We start from the raw sequence: 6,000 nt of genomic DNA on the forward strand, positions 1-6,000 counted from the left end.
AATGATGTAGATGTTGTTTTAATGTTACCAGGTAAGGCGCACTGAGCTATGTAGCTCTTTTTGAGAAACGACGAAGTGGCGTACCGTGTGGAAACGGACTTTGGAGCGACAGAATCGGCTGGCGTGCAGAAGCTCATTCGGATTATCGCATTGCGAGACCGTGGGCGATAGTGGCAGCGTGGGAAGGTTTTTTATCCAGCGGTGTGGCCTCACTATGCCTGATGATGATGATAGAGAGCATGACTGTGTGAATGTATGCTTGAGCAGGCAGTGGTGGCATGGGTCCGTGCCCTGCGCTACGCACCCGGGAATCTGGGGTTGCGAAATCGCGGTAGCGAGATGTTAACTCCCTCGCCTGGTATACAGGGGGGACGTGCGTTCGATCCCAACCCTGACGCCTGCTGCTGCTGCTGTATATTTTGAGTTTTCGTGTTTCTCTCCCTTCCGGTGGTCGCGTGGATTTTTCTCCGGGTCCTCCGGCTTTGTCGCTTCACACGCCACGCCACTGTGTTGGGCTCTCGTTTGTGATAACCAGGTCGCGTCTTAAAACAAGAGCTGCTCTATACAGCTCAATGGGCTTCATCCGGACTCTTTGGTTCTTTCGGTAAAGTCACGTGGGTAGAAATAAAATAAAATAAATCACGACGTTTCGATCGGAACACAAGCGACCGTCATCAGGCGGAACCGATACAGCAGGACAACTGCTGATTTAGGAAACGTCGTGATTTATTGTATTTTATTTCTACCCACGTGACTTTACCGAAAGAACCAAAGAGTATGGATTCCTGCAGTCACGAAAGCTTCAAATCAAGATTGGGCTTTATCTGATACATTTGTTTTAGTTCAGCTTTGCTGTGAGTCCTCACGGCGTGACCGCCGCTGAATGTTCTAGTAGCGGGAGGCCCGGCTCCCTTCCGCGAGGACGAGCACAAATTGAGATTTGACAACCGCGTGACGTCATTAGGAGCTGAGCCTTTGGGGCTGTCCATAAATGACGTCACGCACCTAGGGTGTGTGGGGGGGGTGGTCAGACATTTGTGACGATGTGTGACGAGGGGGGGGGGGGCGTTGAGAAATGTGACGTCACATCAAAATGCGCAACTTTAAATAAATATAGAATTGTTGTAACAACACTCCTACAACATCGGAGCGCAGCGCCACATTAAATACGCACTACAATGACAATAGTTTAAAGCGATTTGAAGCATGTTTTATTTTGAAAATGGAAATATTGTTTTGGGGAGGGGTGGGGGGGGCAGAGCTTTGTGACGTCATATTTGATGGGGGTCTAACTTTTTGTGACGCCGTGTGACGAGCAGGAGGGGGGGGTGGTCATAAATCGTCCAAAATCGCGTGACGTCATTTATGGACGGCCCCTTCCGCGACATGTGACGTGCGTTTCTCGGCGGGTTGTCCGACGGCCCGGTGCTGCATCCGTCGGTGAATCTGTTTCACCCTCCAGGTTCAGCCTTCCGTGAAATGCATCGCGGTTGCAGCAATCTACGCGGCCCTCGCTTTGCAAAATCGCCGTTCATCACCGGCAGTCACACGATCGATCCACTGCCCGCTGGAACGATCGTTCTCCCGACGGGGTCGCTATCCGTCGGCGCTGTGGCGGCGGCGGGGAAGTCCACCTCGCTCGCTCCCGCACGTTGAGCTCCTCTCGACACGCCATCACAGTCGTCGCCGTCTTAGGCACGTTCGCTTCCTTCCGGCTGCCATTCCGTCACGGGTCAATCCACGGCCATCCCTTCTGGCGGTGGTGTCCTGACCCGGGCCCCTTGTCATTTTATTCGCAGTCAATGCGATGCCTCTAATTTGCATGCTTTGTGAGCCGTGTGTTCCTATCTCTCTGTCTCTCCGTCGCTCGGTGTAATGACCGGCGTGCATCGCTGTGCTTTTTTGTGCACTTTTCAGCTTTTGTTCCGTGTTCTTAGTCAGACGCCACGTGTCTGCGCGGGCAACTTAAATTTTAATATATTTTGCACCCGTACGTAGCCAACGGCGCGAATCCGCGGCGCGGGGAAAGGTAACAAACTAAACACAAACATCAGTTCTAAATAAATCCGTTTTCAAGCTAGACTATTTCAAAGTGCGTAGCTCCAGTGGCTCCCTAATATCGGAAGGAAGAGCGTTCCAGACGGACGCAGAAGCGAAATCAGGCGCGCGATGCAGTGACCATCTTTGTTCAATGACAGCCAATAAAAGCCGCTGCGAGGATGACCGCAGTTCGCGTGATGATGGTTCATGCACCTTGACGAGATCAGCGAGTTATTGTGTGGTTCATTAGTGTCGAGCACTTGTGTGTAATAAGTGCGACCTGACACTGTATTGGTGCGGCAGCCAGAAGTCAATGCAGCTGCTCAGCGAGCTCCGGACAGACACGGTGGCATCTTGCAGTACCCATCGTGATGCAGGCCAAATATTTTGTACACGCTGCAGCTTGGTAATGTTTTTTTGCCAGACCTCCCGTAGAGTATTCATTCGCAATAATCGAGCCGTGTCGATGCTATGCTACACGCCACAGTGTTGGCTAAATTACGACTCAAATAGCACTCGAATATGTCGTAGATCACATTGCAGGACCTGGCGACATATTGCACGTGGCGATCAAACGACACATTCCGGTCGAGCGTGACGCCGAGGCTCTTTAGATGAGTAGAAAAGCTGACTCCTCGGGCCAATAGAGTTGGGTTGTCGGTCCAAGGCAAGCGAAGTTCCCGGTACGGCCCCCGATTCTCGAGGGAAGATGAGGGGAGGAGACTTTGCTTGAGCAGACCGCTCGGCTCGCACAGCCCGAGTCCCGCAGACAGCCAGGCAGCAGCAGCAGAAGTCACAGCGCCCCCATCACAAGTTGTTGTTGCTGCTGCTGTTGCTGTTGTTGTTCCTACTGTTGTTGTTGTTGCTGTTTTTGTTGCCTCTGTTCTCGTTGCTGTTGTGCAGTTGTTGCTTCTGTTATTGCAGCTATTGCTACTGTTGTTGCTGCTGTTGTTGTTGTTGTTACTGTTGTTGCTGCTTTTGCAGCGTCTGCAGCTGTTGGTGTTGGAGTGACTCCCATTTAAGTGTGTCATGTCAGCTGGTATGCACTGATTAAAAGCTGTCTTCTTTGTTGGCTATATTGGCATAGTGTGCTTTATACTTGCTGGAACATCATTAATAGTTTTTTTAATTGTAGTAGCTCCACTACACAATGTGAATGCCTGCCAGCTGCATGGGAAAGATGATCTGAAGTTTTAATGAATCCGAACATTCTATGCTTGATTCCTGGGGAGACTACGACTAACCCCACGCCTTCACAATTACCGTCAACTCTCCATCCGTGATAGATAATGATTAACTATCTGCTGATGCTCCCACTGAGCTGGCAGTCTCACACGAAGCGCGAACAGTACGAGGACTCAACACGCTCGTCAACAAAACTAAAAACGCCACCCCCGTGGCACGGAAAGAAAAAAAGTACGTACCAGGTGGCATTTCTGGCAATGAGCCTTACTTCACTCGCCATACACTTACCGTCAAGGCGGACCACGGTATAGTTGACGAAAGTGTTGAGTCTCCTGGAATGGACACGGTTGACGCTAATTAAGTAACTTTGAAGATTTCTCATTTTCTCCCTGGGTCAACGTTGTCTCGATTTTTATTTAAAAATGTTTTATCACGACATCGCCCAGTGCTTCTTCTCAGGGGGCTTGCTAATGGGTGACTGGACGAGGCATTGTCTGAGAACCACATTTGAAGGGCCCAACTATTTCTGGAGGGGATGTGGTGGGTAGGGGCGGGGGGGGCTTGGGTTACCTGCCTGGCCTCAAGATCACCGCCAGTGCGAGAGAGACGGTCACACACTGATCCCAAACATCTCGGTTCGAGTCCCTGGTCACGATGCACAGCACAGGAGGGTCGTGGGTTCGAACCCGACACTGACGATGCCTGCTCTGTATTAGGGGTTGTGCGTGTTCACTCTCTCTCCCCGTGGTCGCGTGGATTTTTATCCAGGTCCTCTGGGGTTTTCCCTCTACGTTTAGAATCAATATCACGCTTTTAGAGTATTTGGCTGCTATAACTTTCCACGTAATAAGCTACTTTCGTTGAGCTATCATTTGTGGCCAGGTCGCCTCTGAAGGAGCTATACAGCTCCGTAGGGGGCCTCATCTTGTAAAAATAATAAAAGTAGTTAAGTGGCAGCTGGTACCTGAACTTGGCCTGGGCCTTCCCCAAGATTGGCTCCGCCAAATAGTTTTGCATCACTCACAGTGTGGTGGCGTGGCTATGAATAGCAGCGCTGGCGGTAACGCGCGCGCGTGTATGGCTGCATGCGCGTGTCTTGTCGGCCTTAATGTTAAGTGTCAGCTGGTAACGGCCTCACGTAGAGAGAGAGAGAGAGGACGACTCGGAGGCGCGAGGAGGAATCACAGACGAGTGGGAAGGCAGCGGTGACACGGTGAGCCTTTGTCAACGGTTTCCCAAGCGATGGGAGAAACACTCTATCCCATACCGACAGAAGAGGTGGAGTCCAGCATAATAAGAATATGTATTTATCTTGGAGTAATCCGATGAGCTATAAAGCGCTTTATCACAGGGGGCTGTACCACTTGTCCCCTGGCATGGGCAGGGGAGGGATGCTCCTGGACGCGACATCTGTCTGCGACCCACCAACCCTTGCCACTGCCTCTGCTGTGCTGGTTTACGGGCAGCCGGGTAACCCAGCACCTCCGATAATGATCGCGGTTGGCGAGGTGCACGGTGCGAAATGAGTTCAACGTGCATGCAAACACGTGCGTCGTCGGCACCATCGCCCGGTCGATAAGTTTAAACAATTACAACTATTTTTTATTTTATTTTACCAGGTAAGGCCCACTGAGTTGTGTAGTTTTTTTATTTTCAGAAGCGACCTGGCCATCACAAACGACAGCTCAACGGAGTGGACTTTCACGTGGAAATGTTCTGCAGCCAAAGACTCTGAACGCGTGGTGACGTTGATTCTAAACGTGGAGGGGAAAACCCCAAGGGCCGGAGAAAAAACCTCGCGACCACGGGGAGAGAGACACGCAGACTCGAAATATACAGCAGCAGGCGTCAGGGTCACCGTCATTTAGTAGCGAATCGCGGGGATTGGTATCGGTAGTGTAGCGGCTAGCGCGCTCACCGCCAACACCAGTGACAGCGTTCATTTGAACCGGTCCTGGGCCTCCCCTAGGTCGACTCAGCCTCAAATTAGTTCCTGGTGCGGTGTGTATACGTCGCCACTAGGGAGACAAAGGCGGTCGGGCGCGGTGCTGGCCACCCACCCCCTCGTGTGCCGTGCCGGCCTTCATAGGTGCTGCTCGCTAACAGCACTTGCCCCTACTGTCCCTTCAAGGCTACACGGGGGATCTTTGGTGACGTTTCGCACGCCGCACTATCACCTCGCCTACCTCGGTTCAAGTCCACGTCCCATCGTGCCAGTGATAATTGCCATCTGAAAAAGGGTCTGGGCTCTCTCTAGGTTGATTCAGCATGAAGGCACCTTTACCCAGTGGGAATACATATCTAATAAAGGCGCGGCTTGCATCACGCCACTGCTGGCAGATGGCGCCTCCACTCGAGGGCGCTCGAACAATTATAATAATGATGATTATTTACACTTCTAAAGAGCCTTTCGCCCGTAGATCACAAAGGCGCTGTGCAAAACACACGCGCAACAACACCCAACAGCCGCCACTCGCCACTCAGTGGCGGCGACGTCACCACGGCGCTTGTGCCAGGCCAGGTGCACTTTGGGCCACGTGAAGTGTCGAAGGCTCGCTGCTGGCAGGAGGTTACGGAACAGACCCCCAGCAGCTGCCATGGGTTGACTGACTGAGATGGCCGGCAGATGCACCACCAGCTGTGACCCCATACTGTGCCAACCTGCTGCGTTTAAGCAGCCCGGCGCTCTGCACGTTGTTGTGAGCGTCGCTCTTCCACCCTCCGCTGTTGCTGGATGGCGACTGCCCTTCCTACTGCCCTTCTAGATCCTCACCT

Source organism: Petromyzon marinus, chromosome 50 (assembly GCF_048934315.1).
Source record: "Petromyzon marinus isolate PM22_M1 ecotype Great Lakes invasive population chromosome 50, UKy_Petmar_22M1.pri1.0, whole genome shotgun sequence".
Taxonomy (NCBI): Eukaryota; Metazoa; Chordata; class Hyperoartia; order Petromyzontiformes; family Petromyzontidae; genus Petromyzon; species Petromyzon marinus.